Source organism: Aythya fuligula, chromosome 18 (genome assembly GCF_009819795.1).
Source record: "Aythya fuligula isolate bAytFul2 chromosome 18, bAytFul2.pri, whole genome shotgun sequence".
NCBI classification, from domain to species: domain Eukaryota; kingdom Metazoa; phylum Chordata; class Aves; order Anseriformes; family Anatidae; genus Aythya; species Aythya fuligula.
In genome coordinates, this window is record NC_045576.1 from 6,870,410 (window position 1) to 6,894,895 (window position 24,486).

General features: G+C 48.1%; 1 long non-coding RNA gene across 1 annotated transcript in view; it reads left to right on the plus strand.

Moving 5' to 3' along the window:
* The window catches only part of LOC116496588, a 57,271-nt gene extending 35,654 nt beyond the window's left edge, over positions 1-21,617 (plus strand). The window contains exons 3-5 of the long non-coding RNA XR_004254032.1: positions 6,466-6,585; positions 7,197-7,297; positions 21,438-21,617. This is a non-coding gene — a long non-coding RNA (uncharacterized LOC116496588). The remainder of the gene's footprint in view (positions 1-6,465; positions 6,586-7,196; positions 7,298-21,437) is intronic.
* The last annotated feature ends 2,869 nt before the right edge of the window (positions 21,618-24,486 follow it).

Sequence of the window (24,486 nt, forward strand, 5' to 3'; positions counted from 1 at the left end):
ACGGCAGGAGTCAGAGCCACCCCTGAAGGAGGTGATGGCAAAGGTGGGAGCTGTGCAGGCGGTGGGGACGCTAAGCAGGGCTCTTCTGGGAGCACCTGCAGGGCAGGTATCTGCACGGAAGCTCTTGTCCCATCATGTTCTCTTGCCTGTTTGAGAAACCTGCGTGTAAGCCTGCCCAGTGCTTAGAACAGGAGTTTTCACACAAGTCTGACTTGGAGATTAATTAGTAGCATACAACATATGTTGTATAGTACTGGCAAAAGTATTTTTGGAGACAGAATGCTGATAAACATCTATTTCTGGGGAGAGGAGCAGAAACAGTCGCTGTGAGCTCGGGCCATATTGCAGTGTACCAGAGCAGGTACATTGGGAAAGGCAGAACTACACCAACGCATCCCCATGCCCGAGAGCTCTCGCACTGAAACTTGATGGCGAAACATCACCTGTTCCTCCCTGATGATAAAGAGGCGAGATAAATAATAATAAGTATCTGAGTCTCCACGTGACTGCTAAATACATTTCAGTTAGGCATTATGTAAATTTGAAGTGATTTTTTTACTGGTCGTGCATAATAAGATAACTATGGTGATTAATTTTTCATCCTCAAAGTTTAGTTAAGATCATTCAGGGGGTTTGGGCAGTTACACCATCCTCTAATCACAGTCCAAGCCACTGAAAACTAACCGCCTCGCTTTCAGGTAGATGATGATATGCTGGGGGAGGAGATCTTACTCACAAATACTCACCCAAGTTGTCAAAATTGGAAGGGCCATTTGGTCTTCTGGACACTGAGATGATACGCACTGGTTATTAATACATGCAACTAAATGTGTGCTTTGAGGGATTTAATTTCAGGGGTGGACTCATTCTGTCCTCCATGCTCCTGTATAGCTCCTTGTGGAATAACCGGAGCGCCGTTCTGGGTTAGCCTAACCCACCCTTAAAGAAACTGAACTGTCCAAAGGGATAAAATAAATAGTGTCAGGTCACGTTTGGTTCCAGAATGAATGTGTCCAGGTGTGGCGTTTTACAGGAATAGCCGTGCTGAGTGCACATCCTCTTAGTCTGAATCACTTCTCAGGCTTAGACAAGCCTGTGTTTCCCAGTCCCAGCCCTGCAAGATGCACAGGGCAGCGCTGAGTGCGGTTGCTGTAATTGCACCTTCTGCAGAGGTGTTAGAGCTCCTCCAGACTCTGGTGGGTCCAACACCAGGGAGCTGCCTTCTTGTTCATGTGAAGTTTTCAAAGTGTTGAGCAAAAGTAGCAGCACACTGATGTCCTGGGGGAAAAAATGCTGGGAAATTGTGTCCTGCATGGTTGTTCCTGGGATGCCTGCTGTTCCCCTTGGTTTCTCTCTCGGTGCTTTTCATGTGACTGGGCTGTGCTCACCAACGGCTTTGCCCCACAAGTTGGTGCAAGCCTGCAGGATGTGTCAGTGCATAGGATGGACCCTGACTCATGGGGAAAGCATGTATGGAAAACGTTGCCATACTCCCGCAAATGCTTGTTTTTCTTTTCTGTGAGACTTTTTTTTTTTTCCATTTTAAATAAATCAAGAGTTTAGCAATAAAAGCTAATGCTGAAAGGAAACGGTGCAGGTGAGCTCTGTATTTATGAACAGAAACCCTTTTCAGGAGAGTCAACTGGGTTTGAAAAAAACAAAGTGGCAGGTAGCTCCTCTGCTGCCCAGAAGGCGAGAGTAGTGCGGCTATCTTGCTAAACCTCCTTTGTTACTCTTGCTGTTCCGAAGTTACAGAATGCCAAGAAGATGCTACTCTGGAGTACCTGTTTCTAAATCCTGCCATTTTATTCCAAAATGAAGAGTGTCTCTGTTCTAATTCTGTTGTAACCTGAGGAGGAATTCGGTGATAACTGTTGGGCTTTAAATTCACACCTTGTGATACTCCCAGTTGCCAATGACAGGCAAATTCTATTTTTTCTTCTAGTTTCATTGCTGTAAATCCAGAATAACCCTGTTGAGATGAGCCAGTAGTTTTCAGTAACATCTACAAAATATGTCATTTCAAAGGAATGACTCTGGATTTTACCACGCAAATCTGGCCCACGGTGTGTGAAAAGAGAAAGTCTGAGTTAAGCAGACCAAACCACTCCCTTGACTGAAACATCTTCAGAAGCTCTGCAGTAATGCGATAGGCAGCAGTTCTCACTACAGCGTCAGGAAGAACTGAACATCAAGGGAATAATTAACATCTCATTTAGCTGTGAGACCAGGATCTAGGTGGGTTCCTGCATTAAATAATTGCTTCCAGAGCCTGGGAAGGTTGGGGCTGCTCACTCTGCTCCGTGAGGCTGCTGCCCATCTCCCCAAGTTATTTTACAGCAGGGAGTGCAGGCTCCATCCCTTGGTGCTTTTGAGGACTGGGTGCTGTGAATGTCCTAAAGAGCCCCAGTCTTCTTCTGGCATTGAAGGAAATGCAGGGATATAAGCACACCTCAGCACCCAGTCATCTTGCTTAAACATTGGTACAAAAAATCACTTTAGGCATGTCATATTTTTTCTTAAAGCCGAGAATCTCAGCGTAATCCTCCTCAGAAATCCATCAGAGGCATGTTGGAGAAGATGTCCAACTCCTACACAGGTCTCTTCTATAAAAACAGGATTTGCTCTGCCATGTTCTTCGTGACTAATTGCTGCATTATGCAAGTCAGGGTATTAATGCACAATGGGGCACTGGGGCCTTCCGTGCCGAGTGCCTGTTTTCAGCGCTCCCATCACCAACCATCACCTCGCAGCCACACCACAAAATCGGGGGGTCAGGATTTTACATCCCCACCCTGGAGCTCTGCAGAACTGTGGGAAGAGTGAGGTGTGCGTCCTTCTGGTTGGAAGAGGTCGTTGTTGTAGCTCCCTGGGGCAAGGACAGGTGGGGGCTTGAGCTCCTGCCGTGCTCACGGCTGCCTTCGTGGCCCCCTCCTGTCCCAGGCCCCTTCTGCTTCCCCGCACGGCTCAGCTCCAGCAGCTTCGGCTTTCCCAAGCGCTTGGTTCCTCCTGGAGGAGCGGTCTCAGTTTCAACACTTTGGGTTTTTATGGTCATTTATTGCTACCTGAAACACCGTTTTGATTTCCACAGCCTCTTGCTGAGCCTCCTCGCTCCCTGCCATGGCAGGTAAAGCCTGCTGGCTCCGAGGAGGGATGGAGGCAGCGAGTTCTCGCCGGCTGCGCGGCCTCCGCAGCCTGTTTGCAGGCAACTGCTCCTTAACTTCTCTTGTTGACTTCCCGGTCCCTTTGTTCAGCCTTTTAAATTTCCCTTTATTGTTTTAGGCTGTCTGCAAATATATTTGTTTTTCTTCCAAAAAGCCTTCGCTTGCTCAATTAGCAAGAGAGCTCTTTGCAGAGAGTGGCTGTGGTGCTGCCATCGCTAAGTGCTTCTGGAGCGCTGGCTCCTCCCCAGAGGGGTTTACCCTTGCAGTCCTTGTGCTGCCTGGTGCTGTACATCTCACTGCAATATCGCCGCGCGGTGCCTTGCAGAAAAGGAGCTTGTGTGGCACAGGGGTTTGGATGTGTTGCCACAAATGAGGCCAATCCAGATGGGCTCCAGCCAAGATCTTAACCGCAACTTTTGCTCCCTGCCCTATTGGGTCAATAGTGTGTCCTCCCCGCACACGGGCTCTTTCACCATCCAGAGTTTTATTTGCTTTTGTCTTACTTAATGGTTCTGCCACTTTTGTTTGGAACAGAGGTTATGAGGATACAAGTCAAGCCTCTCACATGCTGGGAGAGAAGGGTGGGTGCTGCCTGCTGCAGTGCTGCACATACCTCTGGTGTCTGCGTGCCAGCCACCCCAACGGGCCGAGCCCTGGGAGACCAGTGCTCAGCCGGGACCCGCACACAGCCTGCACGGTGCAGGAGTGTCTGGAAACAGCCTGGGTCTGGAATGCACCTCCCTGCCTGTCCTGGGGCAGTCGCCGTGCTGTCCCCAGTGAGCCCCGTGCCCTTCTCCAGCCCCAGGCAGCGGAGGCTGGGCTCCCTTCAGCTGGAGGCAGCTCCTCGCGCTGCCCTCCTTCCTCCTGAGCACCCCGGTAGGAAACCTCACCAAAGAGGCTGCAGAAGCCTCTGCCACTCCATCTGCATTCAGTCTTTGTCTGAACACAGGATAAAGAATTTCTCCTCTCGGGGGGATTGTGGCACTTTGTGTTGCTATTTTCCCTGTTTTTGCAGTCTGTTTAAATTGTGGGTTTGCCCTTAGAAGCCGGGGGCTAAAGCCTAGTAGAAAACTGTTTACAATGCTGCTTACAAAATCTTTGTAGAGTTCAGAGGCTGTTTCAGCAAGACATTCCTGAACAGTTCTTCGCTTTATGTTGGCCCCAAACAATTCCCTTACCCACTCTGGGTGCTACTGCATGAGAGCTCAGGCTGGGCCAGCAGACCTGCAGCGTCTCAGGCTCTTCAGCCACCACATGCAAGTGAATGCCATGACTGTGAGTGCAGGTAAATACTGGGACACCTTTTGGAGCCTTGCGGCCTGGCTGACCTGCTTTGGCTAAAGGTTGGGCAGGAACTTGCTTTGCTCTTGCATAGAAGCTGGCGTTATGATCTCATTCCCGAGGCCCATGGCTGAGATCCTCTCAGCTCCCTTGAAGACCCTGCCCTATGTGGGTGGGAGGGCTCGTGGGCTCGCTCCCAGCACAGGGCTGACTTTTGCCCTTGCTGGAGCCGGGGAGTTGTAGGAGCTGGAAATTTGCTTTGTGTGATTGATCGCATCTGTATGGCACATAGCGCTGCGTTGCGAAACGGCCCTTTCATGTGTCAGACTGACTCGCAATGTGACCTGATGTAAATGTAAGGGTATATTTAAGGAACAACTGAAATTTACAAAAAACAGTTCTACTTTTTTTTTTTTTTTTTTTTCTTCTTAGAGCAAAAGGCCCTTGTCAGCTGATGGGAATGGGGCACAGCATCCCTCAGGGGAAATGGGGACCCTTGTGGTGGCCGTAGGCATGGGGGCTGTGCCCTTAGCTGCCAAAACACTCCACCCCACTGCCCCATCTGGCCATGGCGAAGCTGTTCGGCTCACGTCTGGGTGATCTGATGAAGAGGCTGAGGACCCAGCCCTGCCTTTCCCTGCTTTGCTGCACCCCACTGTGTGATCTCAGGCCAGCCTACATGAGACCCACCACAAAGGCACTCAGGCCCTGAGCTCCCGGGTAGATGCGCGTCCTTCAAACCCTGGCTGACCTGGCAGTAGGAACCGGGCATTTAAACCAGATCTGCCCCTGCTGCTCCCTTTCCCCCTCTGCCTTTTGGTGTTTAGCTCACACATACGGTTTGCCTTTGACTTTATTTACAGCACAAAGTGAGGTCTTTGCAATCCCAGTAGAGCCATTAGATGCTTGCTAAGTATTAGCGCTGGGACTGTGGAACAGAGAGAGCCGACCGCTGGCTGGCTCGGGGCCTGCTGTGATTGCAGAAAGGGAGTTACTGGGAGGGGGGGCTTTATCCCATCAACACCTCCCTATCGCTGCTGAAGCGAAGCTACCCGTACATGTCAACACCGAAACATATCTCTGCTGCACACAGCCCATCTACTGGCGGCAAATGCCACCGGGAAAGATGCCCTTTAATTAATGCACTTCATAACAAATCATGGATCCGTCCCCGGAGGCAGGCACCCGTGTAGGTGCTGTGGGGCTGCCTGTGTACGGCTCCTCCTGAGCACTGTGCGCAGGGCTGGGTCCTGAGCATTTCACTCAGGGTGGGAAATGAGTTTCTGGATGCCAGGTCTCAAACTGCATATCGTATGTTTTTGTGAAGAAAAGAGTGACTCTGGGCGTGATCTGGCGCTTCCTTGCGTGAGGTCTGGGATCGGGGATGTCTGAGAGGCCTGTGCCAGTGTGGTGGGGCCACAATGGAGGTGCTAGGCCGCATGCAGGGTGCGCCCCTGGCTGCACCCCGTGCACAGACTGAAAGCCAGCAACAGCAGCAAACCTAAATGGAAGGGATAGAGAGGCCCGAAATGAGGTCAGAGTGGCCCTTACGTGCGAATTAGAGTGACTTTTCAGCCCTGCCTTCCCGTCACTCTCCAAGTAGCCTCCCAGCATGGAAGGGTGCGGGGGCTGCAGGCTGACAGTGATGAGAGGGTGAGGAGCGCCAGAGAGCATTTCCCATCCGTGGTAAATCATGAAAAAGGGATGGGAAAAGGATCTTGTGCTCAACTCATGGTGTTAAAATGAATTCACAAGTGTCTCAGAAAGCTGAAAACAGCCATTCCTGGAGTGGTGAGCAGCGTGCCCTGCTCTGCACAGGATTTAGTGCTTCTCTTAGCACAGTGAAAACTGGCTCCATGCACCTCAGGCAGAGCCAAGGGAAAGTACTTGGCACCCGTGTTTGTTAGTGCGTTACCTTTGAGTTCTGCCTCGGGTTGGGCTGAAGAAGACAGATGATCCATCATCTACTGCTTGTTTGTCTGGCCCTGCTGACTTCAGTGAAATGCTTTTGTTTTACCAGGGAAGCTGGAGCACTTCATACACGAGCCCATCCCATGAACTTGAAGGCTGTGGGCGCTGGATGGGTATCAGTCCCAGCCCTTCACAGGCTGCAGGAGCCCTTGCTGTGCTAATGCAGAGGGTACGTTGCCTCTTTCTACCCTGTAACAACCATCTCATAACTGACAACTCTCCTGTACGGCTGTGGTAAGTCCATGTGACTCTTGTATACAAAACCACAACAGCACAAACTCCCCTGGTGCTGCTCTGATCCCCCAGTGAGTCCCAGCCATGCAGCTTGGATAAGTCGAGCACGCACTGATATCTGGCTGTTGTCTTTTCTTTAAGCAAGTGCATGTATGGCTTTGTCCCTGAGAGCCAGAGCAGCACGTGGATCTGCAGGGTGAGACCTGCCATTGGGCACTGCAAGTACCAGAAGAGCAGTCAGAGCGGCAAGGTCCAGTGTAAGAGCTAGGCAGAAAAACTGGGGAGAAGTGGTGTTTGTTTTGGATTGATCAGAAACAAGTTTTTTTCAGTGCTTTCTGGAAACAAACAAACAAACAAACAAAAACCCTGCTAAAGGAAATTGTATTTTAGTTTGAAGCAAATATTTCATTTTGTTTTGAAATGCTCTTTTAGCTTTCAAACTTTTTTGAGTTTCATTTTGCCATGAGAAGTCGAAACGTTTTGTTTTGCAAATGTCAGAGCAAAATAGTTCAGCCTCTTGATAATTTTCCCTTTTTTCTAAACCAGAGCCAACTGTTGTAGATCCCACCCTGGTGGTCTGTCATCACACCTTGCCCCTGGGACGAGGATCTGCGGGAGGATGCTGGTGCCCTGATCCTGACAAAGAGGTAACTGCATCCCTGAGCACACTGAGTTGTGGAAATTTGGGGTGGGAAGGTTCTTTGGGGCTTCAGTGTTCAGAGACACTTGCAAGTTAAGGGCAGGATGCAGAGGGCCCTGAAACAACTGGGGAGATGTCCACTTCAGTTTCCCCGTGGGTTGGCCAGGGTGAGCAAGCATGTGAGAAAGCGAGGCACTGACCGTCTGCTTGCGTTTTCTGCCAGTAATGAATTACAAGCTTGTTTCAAAATGACATTTACATGTAGAAGTGCTGGAAGGAATTATTTTCACAGCTCAGGGAAGCAATTCAGTTTGGTAGCAGAAAGCCTGTCAAATTGTAAGCCAAAAAATGGGGATTTTCCAAGGGAAGTAGAGACGAGCAACTGTACGTGTTCGGGTCAGTCTTAGCTTCTGCTTATTTCTCTGAATATCTCAGTGGTGAGAGCTAATAGGGATAAGGATGTGTCAGCCCTATGCCAGGTAGTGGATTTCAGCCTACAGCAGCACCAGCTCTTGCAATTTTACCACAGATTTTGTTACAGTTGTTTTTCAAAGGTCTGGTTCCTCACATCCTGTAATTATGTGAGAGTTTCAGCGTTCTTTAAAACTGGAGGTAAATTGTCAACTTTTCTGATTGTATAGAATAGCCTGAAAACAACCAAGAAATTTTGAAAGGAAGAAGGACAAGCAGAGGAAGCCTGAAATTACTTGTCTTTGAATTCTCGAGATTTGTAAGGCAAACTCGTGATTTTGTGGCCTAGGACAGGCCTGCTAAATGTTTGGTATTGGCAATGCTGTGTTTATTTTCCACACTTGGATTTCTGCATGGCTTTATACACTTTATGAAAAATGCAGTATTTTAAGTTATTTTTTAAAAGGAAGCAGATCGCTTTGCTGGATGATCTCCAAACCAGACTGTAACATACAATAAAAATTCTATAGTGCACTGTAACAGACTACAAAAGGCTAAGATGTTACTTTACCAGCACAAAAACCAGGCATATTACAGAGGAAGAGAATTATATGGTATATTGCTTGTACTTATGGACAAAAGAAAAGGAAAAAAATATATACTCTGTGTGTATACTGCATATAGAAATTACAGAACAAAATTTAATTAGATATTTATACATAAAATCCACATATGCTGATTTATGATATATTTAATTCTCAGCCTTTGAGATGATGGCTGCCTTCACTCTGAAACCCAGTCATTTGCAGACATCAGGTCTGTAATTCAGGAACTGTCACAACCAGAAGTTTGTGGATTTGAGTCTGGCAAATGCCAGTCCCAGCATATCTGTGTTTCAGAGGCAAATGCTAGGATTCCCAGGGAAGGAGGCAGGGGAGGCATGCTACAAAAGGCATCTGTAACTTTTTTTTTTTTTTTTTTTTTTCCAACGTGTAATTTTAAAGATTAAGTTGCTTGTTCTGGTCATTAAAAAACAACACCAGTGTAACGCATAGTTGTAACTAAAGAGAAAATGTATGGTCTTTATAGGCTCCATCTAAATGTTCCCCTCCCTAAAGGGAAAGTTTCGTGCTGTATTTGCAAGAGGTATGTGATTAGTACCCAAATCATGAGTGAGGACTAAAAGCAGCTGGAACACCGGCCTTTCTCGTGTGAAACAGGGAACAGATGACTGGATCAAGACCTTGCAAACCATGCATATTAAAGGCTAGACTGTGATGCCTTTACTCACACTTAGAAGTGTCAGTCTTCCTGGATCACAGCGATATATCATGGACTTCCACTTCTTTGCCTCACTGCTGAGAGCAAGTTACAGACCTGGTTTCCTCTACTCCTCTAAGCACCTTCAGAGGTTAGTGCCTAAATGACTCCTGAGAACAGGAATTCAGGCATGGTTTCTTGATGTGGTTTGAGCTGCATTATTGTTTGCTGCTGCTGAAAGAGGGAGATCCTGTTTTTCCATCTTCCTCCCACCTTCTGGCCACGTATTCCTGCCAGTCGAGCTGTGTCACTCAGAACAGTGGAAGGGCTGCACGGTCCTCATGCGAAGTCCTCAGCTTCTGCATGGACACCTTGGCTGCTGAACACAGTGCAGCACATGCTTTCCTGAATACCGCTTCTTCCTTTCTGCACAGTCCTAGAGTTGCCTCCAGCTGCCACGAAAGGGTCTGCAGGAAATAACTATACAAGTAGTAGCCCCTAGCCAAGCGGGGATGTTCTGTGGTTGGTCTTAATCAAAGCCTCAGAGGAATGTGGTGGGAGAGGGTGAAGATGAGCATCAGGATTTACTTTTACCCCTCTAAAACTGAATCTAGTTCAAAAGAAAATCTTTTCCAGTTATAGAAATAGGGGCTCAACTAGAGACAAAACAAGAGTTAATAGAGTTTTTAGCCACATCTGACTGGAGGTAAAATTGGATTTTAAACTTTAAAGTAGAATCCATAAAGAACCAAGGCATGCAGCAGGAGTCTCACTGGAGAGTGCATTCTGCTGCTGACCAAAACAAGCCAGCAACAACTGATTTTGATTTAAAAGAAATAAATTCATGTTTGCAACTAGTTTAGCATCTGCCATGGGAGATGTAAAAGGTTGTGATGGGTGAATAGTTTACTGTTGCATCTAATCCTAAAGACAGGTTTATTTAATCTCTTGTGAAGATTGGTTTGTGTCTTTTACTATGGAGCTTGCACGTCATGTGGCCCAGCTCTCCTCTCCAAGTTAAGTAGGTAGAGGTTGAATGATGCAGCTCTCCCACAGCAGAAATATCACTAGTTGATGGCTCTGTCTCAGTGATATTGAAAACAGACATCAAGGCGCTTTTCACTAACACATTCCATCAATGCTAGAGACTTGTCACGCAGGGAGCAAACACTGAGAGAAGCAAAGGAAGCATTTACAATTTGCTGCCGTGAAAGGAGACAAGATAAATCAATAGGAACTAAATTAGCACAGCCAGCGGCCTTCACACCTACTTTGGGAACTCTATTAAAATCCATGGCCTAGAATTTGCAGGAGGGATTATATGCATGAAGAGTGAGTCAAGATTTTAAAGTGAGCTAATGTAAGTGACACCCACTTCTCAAACTGCCTGAAAACACTGCCAGAATGAGCTGCCAAAGACCGGAGTTCTAGTAAGTATTTGCTGGCTGTCATTGGCCTCAGATAAATACATTGGGAAGGGAATGGTGGAGGAGTCAATCAAAAGATAACACTCAGCAAAGCTCAGTTGCTTGCATAACACAAGGAGTCCTCAGTTTTAACTAAGGCTGAACATACGTCTCTGAGGGCATCTTCAGAAGCAGGACAGCCCAATCAGAATCCAAAGAGAGAGATCTGAGAACAGCACGCAGGAACGAGGTCTGACAAGTACCTCGTGGGATGGAGTTGGTTGTGTTACTGTGCTGCTCTTGGTTGACCTTTTTAATTCAACTGAAACGGTATCTTTCCTAGGCTTTTGCTGAACGTTGCAGATTTATGACAGCATCCCACTGACACACTGAGGCACAAGAAGACTTGGTAAAAGTTGAGTTGAGGTAATTAGTCTTGCAGAAATCTGTGTATTGGTGTAGTGAGTGTGGTATTTCCAGGAAGCAGTGTGTGCTGTGCAGTTGGTCTGCACACACACACAGTAATTATTGTAGTAGCACAGAGCTGGCTCCAATCTCCCAGGGTCCCATGCATGTTCTAGAGTCCATCTGTGTGTATGTGACAAATTGAGGATTTCCCAAAGTCCAACAATTGCTACTCCCAGGCCAGCTGCTGGACATCCAGGAATCCTGGACAGATGTATAGAGCCCTCTACTTCTGCCAGGCAGAACTTGTAGGAGAAAAAAAGCATCCAGCAAAACCTGAACACGTGGCAGGTCTTCGTGAAGAAAATACCACTGTCAGCACATTCAGTCCTGTCTCCCAGCCTCTTACTGTCTCAGGGCACCTTCAGCAGAATTTCCTGCTTTTCTGGTAGTGACAGCAGCGTGCTGGTAAAGTGCACAGTGAAGGAAAAGGAAGACGTCTGTCACTGAAATGCTCTGGGCTTACAGGAGAAGAAGGGCTGCATCAGGACTGGCAGCACAGCAGTGGATTTTTCAGCTCTGCCCCTTTCCAGAGCTTCCCATGGAAATTGGTACGTGCAGGCCCTGGCTCTGTGCTACAAAAGGCTACAGACCTCAGTCACTTACCCAGCGCCTGACGGAGGAACTGCAGGGGTGAACTAGTCTGGTCCTGCACCGCTTGGCAGCCTTTTGTGGAAGAACACGGGCTTCATGCAAGAGCAGAAAGGCATCACTCGGTAGTTAAATGGCAACTCAAAGTTGTCAAAGTAGGTAAAGAACAGGGGCACACAACCAGCTGCAGTGGTGTGTTTCAGCTTCATTTACAGTTCTAAAGTGTGTTGAGCTCTTCACACAGGAGCTGCTATAGAAACATAAGACTTTAATAGCATGGAATATACAATGAAGAACAGCCAGAGTACAACACATGTAGTCTGAGCGGGAAGAGAACTCTGTGCATGCTCTCTGTGGTTGTGTGGGTCTTAAGCATGCATTAAATTGCAGCAACTAAAGGTGGTAGAGTACAGACCATAAACTTGAATTCCACTGCAGAAGTGTCAGGGCAGAGATGGGACTAACATGATTAAAAGGAAAAGTGATTTTAGGAGCCTCTGTTTTGGTGAGAGAGATTTCAGAATTGCTTTTCAAAGGTCGGCTGCACATTTTCAGAATACCAGGCGCCAGGATTGCTCTTCTCTTTTGTAAACCCCCTGATGTTTCTTATGCATTGGCACTGCACCTCGCTGGGGGGGACTTTGTTTCACAACGGGATATTTGGGCACTGCAGTAATGGGAACTAGGCAAAATTCAGGAGGACTTTCATGCTGAATCACAGCTTATCTTCTGCATAGCAGAGGGGAAGATTCCAGATCTTTTCTTCTTCTTTTTACCTTTAAGAGATTTATGGCAAACATTTTCGAAAAAGATCAGAGGGAAAGAAGCAGCCATCCTCCCTATATTTTCTGCCTTTCCTGCTACAACTGGGAGATAGTTTGTGTGGAAGTGGCTCGGTGAGCTGTGCTGGTGTCTGTGCTGTGTGCATGCTGGAAATGGGCTATGGCTGGCAGTGCCAAGTGGATACTTGGGCACCACCCTAATGTACCACCTGCCTCCTGATAGCCCTTGTTTTTGCAGAACAAGGATAATAAAGTGAAAGGTGGACTTGCAAGGGTACTCTGGAGGATTGCTGGTGGGAAAGCTTGTCATTGCCCAGTGCTTACCCATGGGGTTTCTGCTGTAATTGGACTGGTCTGATGTGCAGTCTCTCATCCATTTTGAGGGACTTTGGGCTTGCGTGGGAGGTGAAGATGAGGAATGTTGCTTTGGTTAAGCCTTTAGGAGTTAAAATGCTTAAAAATGATTGCTAGGTATGTTTAATGTGGAACTGATTTTCTGTTCTGCCCCTGTGCAGTTTGGTGGGGCCGGGAGAGCCTGCGGTGCTGGCAGCCTGCCTCGGGTGAGTGGAAAGGACCCTGCAGGGCTCAAACTGATAGCTCAGGTCCTGCAGGCCTGGACCAGTGTCAGATCTTCTTCCTACTCAAGCACACTTCTGCAGCACATCGGGTGGGGAGATAATGCCTGCAAGTGTCTCATGAGTGAGACACAGTATAAGCCAAGAACAGCTGGTTTCCCGTCCCAGCAGAAGAGTATTTTGGGGAAGGAGAGCTGGAGGGTGGTGAGAGGCTGAACCAGTGCTGGGAGCACAGCAGAGGAGTTCCCTGGAGGGAGGTGGGGCAGAAAGTGCAGAAATGTCCGGGTGAGACCCTGGTGGAGGGTGGATGTGAGCAGTGCCAGGTGCCTGGTGCTGAGCCCAGCCTCGGGGAGTGGAGGGCAGGAGCCTGGGGACTGGCAGGAGGTGGCAGGGAGCTGCCAGCACAGGGACCTCCGCTCTGCTCAGCCTCTGCCTGCACCTCCCAGGTGCTGAATGTAGCCCAGAGGTGGATGAGGACTGAAATGTGCATTTAAAGAAACACACTGTGCCCCTGCTGAGGGAAAAGTGGGCCGAGGGATGTCAGCCTCGTGCCTTATTTCATCAAGGGCAGAAACCTTCCAGAAGGGAATGGACTGGATTAGGGCTCAAAGACACTTATTTAGGCAATGCTGGATTCCCAGGGCTATCTGCAGGCTTTTCTAATGGAGCCAGTAGAGACTTAAAGGAACTGAACACAAACAAAAAGGGAAGGGACCGAGGCGGACACTTGGGGCGTGTGGGGCACCAGTGCCCCCCGTCTGGCTGCGCCTGCTGCTGCCTTCAGACCACGGCACAGCTCCAGCGCTCCGAGCCTGCTCCTCGGCGTTGGAGCGAGGGCACTTCTGCAGCTCACCTGCATCCCACTTGTTACTAATGGCACACCTGGTGCCAAATAGGAGCTTTTCAATTCCTAATCTGTGATTAACAAGGTTGTTAAAGTCATGCTCAGCTCTGCCGAAACCAAACAGAATTTTATATGACATATTGGGCAAAGGCGGTGTTTGAAGTAGTCTTTAATCTCAGTTCTGGTACTAAATCATATGTAAACAGTCACATTTTATCAGTTCAGCTACAAAGCAATTTATTTGTTAGTCTAATTTTAGTAACTTGCAGGTAATTCAATATCATTTGAAACAGGTTATATAGGAGGGAGCGGATCTAATTTTCCACTGGTAGAGCAGGTAAAGGAGTTCCCTGGTCCTGCCAAAGGCCCTCGCCTGTTTCTGGATGGTTTCACTGATTTTAGAAAAGCTATTCCAAATGTGTGAAAAAGCCAAACGACTAGATGTGAGGCTTTGCAGGATCAAGGCCTGCCTTTGTGGATTTTTGGCAGTGTTGCTTGACATTGCAGTGCATTTTTTTGTAAGTGCTAGTGTTGTATCTATTTTTACTGCGTTGTGCAATTAGACTTTTAGGACAGAGCTGTAACTATTGAACATTTTGCTGAAAGTTACCGTATCATGATGGAAGAGATAAGCAATATTTGCCTTTTAACCAGAGAGAATAATTGTGGTATCCCAGTCTCTGTGGCAAAGCATAATGAATGTCGGAGTTTTAGTGCGATTGCTTTCTGTTAGCGTGTTCACACAGTTCGACCCTGTAAGCTTTTATCAGCCTAATTTATTTCATGGGCATCCAAAGGTGGGGGCAGTCCCTGGGAATCTAAATTTTAGATTAGGTTAGCCATTACTGTAGGACTTGATTTTTCCTATTGGAAAAATTATTCTGTGCTGGAAATGTGAAACAAGTTGCCATGTGAAATCTGAAGAAGTGCAGAATATGAAGCTATTTCCCTTTGCACGAAGGCATTTCGAGGTGATTTCTGAGGGAACATGACCGTAGTTCTCCAGCTGCTTGGTGCTGACAGCCGAAGTAGGTTACAGGAGAAAAGGGCTGAGAGCCGATAGGCAGTTACCGTACCTAAAGCTGAGCTCTGTCCAGGAATGTTTGCCGAATCGAGTCTTTCCTCTCCTTGCAGCACCTGGGGTTTCCAGGTGATTTTGTTGGGAGAAGGAGGCTCTCAACAGCCTCCTGTGAAGGCATAGGGTTCTATTTCCTATTCCTGCTTCCAGCTAGACTTTTTAGAGTCTGCTTCCTAACAGCCTGACCATGCATGCCTTAACTCCTATTTAATAGGCAAGCCTCATTGTGTTGTGGGGGAATTTCACCCCTAAGTGCCGATCTTTTGTTTTTCTATTGGGAAATTCAGACCGAATCAATGCCAAAGAAAGCTTATTTTTTTTCCCCTGATTTTCTGCCCAGCATCTTGCATGCTTGAGTACTGGTCATACCCAGATCAGTATTAGCTCACGCTGGTAACTGAAATTTCCCCTCAAGGGATCCAAGTTGTGTGATCTAAAGTAGGAATGCCTTAATTTGGGTAGAATTGATCTAATCTGGGCTTCTGCAGCGCTTATAGCAGCTGGACTGGCTTCATGGTCATGCACACCCCTGTCCTTTACAGAGGCAATCTTAATAGAAAACATTTCTTCTGCCCTCCCCCCCCCCCACCCCCTTTATTATTTTTTTTTCAGTTCAGCCAGCTAAAGCCATTCCGTTACCTGCCTGACTTGCATGACTGTATTTGGGGAGGATTTTAGTTAAAACGCTTTAAAGAATACTCTGAAATCGTAACCTGCAAGGCTCTCACTCGGTTCATGTGGCTGGGAAATCTGGATACCAGGGCAGGAAAGGCCAATATGAAAAGAATAATGAGAGTCAATCGACTGTGAAATCCTTCTAGGAACAGGTGTAATTGTGATCGTAAACATTTGTGGGATATTTTACTACCAGCTTTAATCTCTGCAGAGGGGAATATTTAGAAGTAGGAGAACAAATGTGAAAATAACTTCAAAGACTGAGTTAAAAGATCAGGAACACGAACCTCAGGTCCAGCCATGGAGCAGCCAAGCGGAGAGGGCTCTGCCGCTTTCTTTGATCCATCCCGGTCGGCACATCTGTGCCTCCAAGAGACCCCAAAGGAGATCTGCAGGGTGGTGGTCACCCCAGCCAGAGCCCTTTCCAGCATGACCTTGTATTTCCCCATTTCTTTACTAACACAAATTGTGTAGCCAGTTGGTCACAAACCCAAGGACAGGAAGAACGAAGGACAAGATTTTGCAGCTGTGGCACTGCCTGCTAGAGAAGGTGGCGCTTGGTTGCAGTGGCTCTTTGTGGAGGGAGGGACTGAAAAAGAAGGTGAAAAAGGTCATATTTCCTCACGGCTGGTGGAGGGCACAGGGCTTTCCTTGTATGAATGCACAGGAAATGTAAAAGCAGGCAAGGGTCTGAGAACTGCACAAGGAAGTTTGATACGGGTTGAAAGTCCTTCCTGTGCTTAGGGCCAGCATCAGAAGCAAAATGGCATTTACATTCCCCCGGAGCTCGGGTTTGCACAGGTCCCTGCAAAGGCCACTTTGCCGGGTGGATTTTTCCCACTGCCTTTAAGGAAACACAACTCATCAGTGATTTCAAAGAGAGAAAGCAAGAAGCTGTAAAGACAAACATGTAGGAAGCGCTATGGAGTGATAAGGAAGCCAGAATGGTAAATCAAAGCCTAAAGAGGAAGGATATGAAGGGGCATGCAAGTATAAATCTTTCTAAACAGAGCAAGGAGCTGGTGAGGCCTTCAGAGGGCTGTGAATGGGGGTAAGTGAGTGGAGCTGCTGAATGAATTCCTTGACTTGATAAGCAAGGGGGAGCAGCGAAGGGTCACATACTGCAAGGAGGACAGGGAAACAGTGTTTTCCTATGTGGGGAGAGAGAGAAGGCATATTATTTAGAAGTTTTATGTGTGCAACCCAAGTAGACAGTTGGGAAATTAAAACTATTAAAATTGACAAGTCACCAATTTTAGACTAACTGCAACCTACAATTCCTGGCGTTGGCTTCTGGCCTTCATGTTTGAGAGGGCCCTGGGAGAGCGCTGCTGTCTGAGGAGGGAGACACTGGAAGCATTGTCTCCTTATTTTAAAAAAGGAGTAAAACAACAACAATAATAATAAAAATAAATTAGGCAAGTTGGAGAGAAGATATAGTAAAGTTTACTAAAGGGCAGGCACCGGGCAATGTTAAAGCCATTTGGCAGACAGCAAAGTGTCCCTCAGTACCCAGCGGTCTCACTTCTGAAATCTGGACTTTGTACAGGCTGAAATAGCATTAAGAGTGCTCTGGGCTCGCACAGCACCGGCACCAAAGGCATAGTTCTGGAGCGAGCTTGGAGGTGTTCCCACAGCACAGCCCCTCCGCAGAGCTGTGCCGCACCGGGGCTGCCCAGCCCACTCGGAGCCACCTGCACACCAGCTTCTTCTCCATTCCCCGCATCCAAGGAAAACAGCAAACACGTGCTAGTCTTAATGTCTTGGTTTTGTAAGTGCCCTGTGAGTTTACATGCCAACAACCTCTGGTGTTTTACATCCACTCTGAGCTACTTGTTGCCAGCCAAAGCTGTGGCAGATGTTCATGGTGACAGGCATTGTGCAGTTGGTGCTTCCAGCTGCCCTGACCTCGTGGGGCTGGTGCTCCCGCTGCTCTGATGTATTGGGTGTCATCAGGAGCCATCTCGACTGCTTTTCTTATGGTCAAAACTGTTGCTGTCGATTCAGTCAAACTGCAGGATGTGAGCCTTCAGACAGACACACTTTCACCCACATCCAGCACACGTGGTGAGCTCTCATTCTGTAGCTGCTGTGCCAATGGCAGAGGACGTGGGGAAGGAAAGCCTTTGCCAGGTTATTTTAGCTAAGCCAGTGTTTTCCAATTCTTTTTTTTTTTTTATGTTTATGGAGCTCAAAGCATTTGACACTGGAGGTTTGAACCCTTTTACAGGAAACCTAAGCCTATTTACTACCTCCTTGCTCATGTAAATTCTTAGGTGCTTTTTACAGATCTATAGAAAGAGACTGTGTGCCTGAAGGGCCCATAGCTCAGCCCCCTGCTGTAATGAAGCTGTTGGTGCTCATAGCCTTTTATTTTAATAAGCTGTGTGACAATGAAGACAAGCAAAGAGAGAAGGATGCAGTACTGCGAGCTCTTCTCACCTTCAAGAAATTAGGAATACTTTTAATTTAGACAAGAATTTCAATAGGGTTCCCAAGACTGATGTCCCACTAAAGAGCGGAGGCACAAGGCTCCTCTTGTGAGGTGTCATGTTACCCAGGAGACAGACTGAGCAACTGAGAAATTTTGCAAGTTTTTGAAAAAGAGATTTATATATAAATGTGTTACGGGAAAAAAATACCTCTGGTTATACACATGGTAATTCTCCTGTCTTACTTTGTTTGCTATCTTTCTTTCGTTATTGTTTTAAAAGATTTAAAGGAATTTAATTAAAAAGGCAGTTTAACTACCCTCTTTTTTTCAGATAACAAACACTAAAATAAAATGAAGTGAAATATTGGAGAGCCTGCTTTATACCCCTTTTAAAACCAAACACAAAAGCCAAATGAGATCATACGGTTTATTAGGCAAGATATTTCCAGTAAAGATGGGGAAGTGCTCCTGCCACCGTACAAGGAACTGCTGAACCTTTGTCTGGAAAGTCGCAGTCAGTTCCCATCATCTGTCTTTGGGAAGGATAAGTCCCAAGCAGAACTCAGAAGAGGGCTGGAACAACGGGTGATGCTTGCAAGGGATAACCAGGAGTGTGGGTTGTTTGGTGTAGCAGAGCTGAAGTGAGAGCACTGTCTTCTGTAGGTGCAACGGAAGGAAGAGTATTACATAAATGAAAGGAAATTGTTGGTCATCAGAATGATACAAACTGTTGGGGAATACGTTTATGCTGGAGGAGAGGTCTGGGCCTCTGAGCAACCTGGTTCTGCCAAACCTTGCATTGGGGACCCTGGCCTGTTGCATAACCCAATACAGGAGGGATTGCACGTGATGCTGCGAAAACACAGTCTGGCTGCAGTGCTCATCTCCAGTCCCATATGCTCCTAGAATACCAATAATTTCTTCCACTAGTCTGGTATTCCGTAGGCAACTGTCTAGCTGTGATCTTCCAGAGAGCCACAAGCAGGCTTTATTATTTAGGTTTTAGCTCAGCTATAATACATCATTTATAAAAAGCCCTGCCATGCTAAGCTGCATTCAGTAGCATGGCAACATCCAGTGTATATATTTGGCTGTGCTCTGCTTTGTCTTTTGTTAGCTTTGATGTCAGCAGGTAAGTGCTCAGAGGGGCCTGAGACCTGCCGGTGCTGGGACGCTTTGCTTAGAGGCTGTCTCAGCTTTGCATCTTGTGCAGACCTGGTGCTGCCGCATTCCTCACCAGCGCCCGGCACGCTGCTGTCGGTGCATCTCCACTGGAATGAGCAGATGCTGCTTTGCTCCAGACTGCAGGTGTCTGTGCTCCGCTTTTCTGCAGCTTCCTTCTGTGGAAAGCTTAAGCTGCTGGGGCTCCTGTGCTCCAAACCACGGCTTGCCCCAGCCCTGCACCCCCTTCTCTTTCCAAAACGAATTTTGAAGCTTCAGCTGCAGTGATTTGAGTGCAGGTAACTGGGGGTGCAAACACCACAGTAACTAAGGGAGAACCCCAGCCCTGTGCCAGGTAATGGAGCTCTCCATGGCATTGTGCTAGAGACTGCAGCTTATCCAGCTGGCTAGGTAAGGGGCTGCAGGAGCCACGGCAGTGTGCTTTATGGCCGGAAGTGACAGGGCTGTAAGTCAGCAAGGCCTCCGTTGCCTCTGATGGAGCTGGCAATCTGGCTTTTCTCCTGGTGGCTGCTGTAGCGCTAACCACGTGTCTGCAGCCTTGTCCAGGGTATGCTGTGATGTGTTCCTCTTGCAGCGGTTACAAACCATGGCTGTGGGGACTCTTCCAGCACCTCCTCGGCCAGTGGGAACAGCGGATGCTCAGCCCCTGAGCTCAGCACTCTGCAGGATACGTGCAGGGACCCCAAGTCCATCCCACTTATTACCAATAGCCGCAGTCTGGGACTGGGGCTGCAGGAAGGGCAGGGATCCGTAGGGCTGCTTGGCGGTACCAAGAGCTGCTGAGCGTGGTGGAGCAGGGCTCTGCTGGGCACGGGGGCTGCCTCAGTCAGGGGCTCCCCGCGGGACCCTCCCCACACAGGAGGCTGCGAGTGGAGTCGAGAGCAGCGCCGGGTGTCAGGTGTCTGTCTGAGCCTCCCACCAGCAAGAAGGTCTCCATCTAAATCAACAGGAGCTCTCTGGACTTCAAACCATGGCGGGTGGATATTTTTAGAAGCCAATCAATCAGTGGTGACTGTTCAAGTTCAGGCAAGTCAAACACAGCTTGCAAAGTTACACAGAAGCACTGTGTGTCGTGGAAAGGTTGGTGAGCCTGCTTATTTGACAAGCTGTGCCAAATCCAGGAGCTACCAGAGCCGAGTTCTTTTTAGAGAGATATCTATAAGAAGTAGAAGTACAAACAGGCTGTGGATTGTAAAACACACACTTTTTTAATTGAAGCAATAAATTACTGTTTGCACTTCCACAGAAGCCTTCTTTCAAGATGCCAAGTGTATTTCCAAACCTGAACAGCCCTAGGTTGAGGGTTTGTCATCCTGGCCCATTTGCAGGTGAGGAGACAGAGGCACAGAAGCATGTAGGTGCTACTGAGGTACCCCAGAGCCGCTGAAGAGTAGTGCTGGACTGCAACAGTGCTGGACGAAGAGAACAAACACATGTGCCCTGGCTTCCCCCGTCACAATCTGATTAGCTGCAGCCACGGGAGTGGGGTTAGGTCACCCCTGGGGCTCTGAAGGGCAGCAGAAGGTTGGCTTTTTGGTGGCTCTGCTACAAGGTAGCAGCAGCTGAAGCCTTTGTAGATCTTTCTTCAAAGAGCATGAGCTAGGGACTGGTAACACTGACTAAAGAGAGGCTGTATGAATGTAGTGTGTAGGAAAAAAAAATCATACCAATGAATCATACTGCTTGGTGAAAAATGTAGCGGCTTGGTAGGTCTGGGGAAGCAGGCACAGCCTGGCCTCAGACTGGACCTCTACAACCAGACACCAGTGGGTCAGTGAGCAGATCAGAAAATGCTGGCATTCTGATTTTCAGAGCCTCAGTTTGTCCATCTTGAAAATGGGCTTGAGGTTTTCCAGTGTCATTACCCATGAGAAAAGAACCAGTGGTTCTGGCCCCGTCTGCTTCTCTGTTGCTTCTGGCCCTTCCCTCTGTCATTGCAAGGCCTCTGCTCCAGAGCGCCTCGCTGCAGCCTTTGCACAGCTGCACAAAATGTAGTGCACGATCTGATTCTCAAATTGGGCTTAACTCGTATGTTCAGTGCCAGCTGGAGGGGCCTGCTGAGTTTTTGCTGATGCATCAGAAATATATTTTTAGGAAGGTTTCTCTATAATTATCACATTATAGTTCCTTCTGGATCACTCAGAGTATAGTAAACAATTGCTATACTTGTTAGAGGTCATGAATACAGAAAAGCATTCCTCTGTGTGAGGTCTGCTGTTAAATAATAACTTGTCGCTTCATGGTGTGGGGGGGTGAATGCCCTCAAAGGGACGTGCTGACATTGTTCAAGCCAGTGATCCAGTTCTTGTAATTTACACCACTTTCTTAAAGCTGCTGCTGTGCACAGCAACAATGGATGGGCTGGGGGACAGCTGTCACCCCGCTGCAGCTCCTCTCGTTGCGCGCTGATCCCCTCACTCTTTTCTCTGTTGCCTGTTTTGCAGTGGGATGCAGGTACCCTCACCGCCGGGGGTCAGCCCCAGGGACGATGGGCAGCTGCAGGAGGAAGGCGGTGAGTGTAACTTGTACAACGTGCAGCTCCAGGCAGAAAGGGGGAGCGAGTGCAAGAGAAGGTGATCAGAGAAAAGGATTATGAACGAGTAATTTCATGATCAGAAGGTCTAATGAGCAGCATTTACCCTTGTGGCGTCTCTGCTGTCTGCTGCAGAGGGAGCAGCGCTGCTGCCTTCTCCACAGGGGATACTAATGGTGTCTGTGTCCTCCATCCGTCATCTCCAGTGCCTGTCTGGGAACTTCAGGGCTTTGAGAAATCCTTCTCTCTGTCTCCTTGAAATTGTCTGACATGCTCAAGAGCCACTTTTATACACACACTGGGCTCACACGGCACTCCATGTAAAGCTTCGTTTCCTTAGGAAATCCAGGCTTTACAATAATCACCTCGCCACTTGCCCAGGCATAACATGCAGTTGTGGTTTTCATGGTACAGAAGAAATGTGAGGATCCAGCTGCGGCTAAAATCAGTTAACAAAATGGGCAAATTAGCAATCCCAGAGCCCTTGGAGTCTGTTCTCAAGGCCAGAGAAGGAACCAAGAAGTCAGGTGGAGCTACAGAAGCTGGGCCAGAGCAGCAAGCACCGGCTCAGGCAGGTGACAGATGTCTCATTTCTGACATCTCACAGTCCTCCCTATGGCGGGGGGATATACCCTTTGCTATGCGATCAAAAGAAAATTAAGTCTTGGCAAAAACATGATAACTTTATGGATTTAGTCTGGAAGGAGCTCAGCAGAGATGCATAGGAGCTGACTGCAGTATTTCAAAGTCTTTCTAGAAGCCACAGGATGAAATCTTCTGTGGTGCTGCAGGCAGCATGTCACCAGCTCCAGGTCTCCAAACTTCACTGTAATGCTGTCTCCACGATATTCACGCAGAAGAGGATGACTGGAGGGAAGGGCAGTCTCCATTCTCAGCCCCCTTGCTTGTCTTGGGTTGTGTTGCACGCTCCATGTTGTTTTAATGTAGTTCCTAGTATTTAATGCATTTTTATTGCTTTCTCTAATAACACCAAGTGAGCACTAGGAGCCAAACTAAACAAGCCATGCCAATAAGCCACATGTTTCACTTCAACCAGCAAAGTGGATGCCTCTTCCCCTCTTCCAGCCTGGCTGTGGAAGTCGAGGCCCTCACTGCGCCTCAGGGCACGGGAAGCGATGGCTGCTGCGGTGTGGGGGAGGCAGAGCCGGGGCAGCAGCTCTGCCGCGGGTGCAGAAGTGGCCTCGTGCCCCCGTGTGCCCCCTCCAGCTCCCCGCATGCGCCAGACTTGTTGGTCTCGAGGTGGAAGTCTGATGTGGAGAGAGGCTGGCTGCTCGCGGGCTGTGATGTGGCAGCTCGTCTCATGGGCTTTATCAAGTTGGGTCTTGTTTTTGTGAGGCCATAAGCACCTCTAAATCCTTTACCATCAGTGGAGGCTGGAGTTCACGTTCTGCATCGCTGAAAGCCTTTCCATGAAATTAAAAAAACAACCCCAAACCTCCTCCCCTGGTGCTGATCAGTGGTGTGGTGTTGACGTAAGTGTACTGGAGTTTCACTTACAGCAGCTGGGTAGCTGGCACTTTTATAGGCTTTTTAGACTTTTTTTTTTTTTAAATTCTCTGTCTTTTGCAAAATATTCCTGAAGTTTTTTTTATTATTTTTATTCTTTCTGTTTGCTTTTCCCCTACAAACCCTAGCCTTCATGTCTGTCCTCTTAGCGCTGCTTCCTGTTGTTCTCTGTGATCTCCCTTGTTCCATCTTCTCTTCTCTGGTTTCCTCCCTTTCATTTTACCCTTTTCTTTTTTTTGCTCAGACTGGCTCAGCCCGTCCTCCCAAAGAGGAAGCGTATCTGTTTCATTGCCCTGTCTCCATTTCCCTCCCAGCCCCACAGCTGTTCCCATTCCTACAGGCCCCTCTCCTGCTCAGAGCACCGTCCGCGTCCAGCCCCTTTCCTCCATCACTGGAGGTCAACAACAGAGAAAACAGAAAATGAACCAGGAGGGGAATATTACAGCCAAGAATGATTGTTCTGCGAGATGCCAAGTATTGTCTCACCAGCGTTAGCCTGGACCGCTTTCATCTGGCTGGATGGGCTGAACCCACCATCTCCAGCACTGACACGCTGCGTGCGATGTTTCATGCCACACAATCTGTCATTGAGGAATTTTAGCCTTTCACACTGCCCAAGCCTGAAAGCTGTGAACTCCTCAGTGAGGATGTGGTGAGGTGTGAATGTTTGCTTTGTTTCCAAGTTCCCCTTTTCCCCCCGTGTGCTGCACTTCAGCAGCAAAGCAGCAGGCACCTGTAGCTGCAGCTCTCTGTGCGTTGGCCCATGTAATTACGCATTTTCTAGTTGTGCTCAGTCAAAAGCAATCATGGAGCTACAATTTCAGCTGGGACAGAAACTAATCAATCTAACAAGTTGGCTCGTGCGCAATTACAGCAGATACATTCTGCTGCTAATTTGTTCTGCCACCCCTTCGCCCTCCTGCATGGAATACGCTGTGGGGACAAATGAACCCAGAGCGCAGCTCGTCTGCGTTACCCGTCTGCCTGTTCTGCTGGGGTGAGTGAAAGGCCCAGCTTAAAGGTGAGAAGGGGTTTTTCACTCTGGAGGGAACTGGGCTGCATTTGGGCTGCAGTCTGCATATCTGCCTCAGATACTGCATGGCCCCTGCCTCAGGCATCTTTTTCAGAATTAGGGAATGATCAAATCTGGAAGGAGAACAAGCACACGTGGATCTGCCAGCAAGTAAGTGAAAACCTAATACAGCCCAAAGCCACTTCACGTGCAGCCCACTCAGTGGCACCGAGCCCCCAGAACCGCTGTTTCACTTGCTCCCTGACTGCAGTCACATCTCCTACCCCTTCCCCTTGCCTCTTCTTGTAACCCCTGACTGAGGCTTTGCCTTGCTCAGCAACAAAGCAAATGTCTTCAAAAACATCTTTGCCCTGATACAGCGGGAGGCTGTGACTGATAGTCACGGCTGGGGAACGAGTGC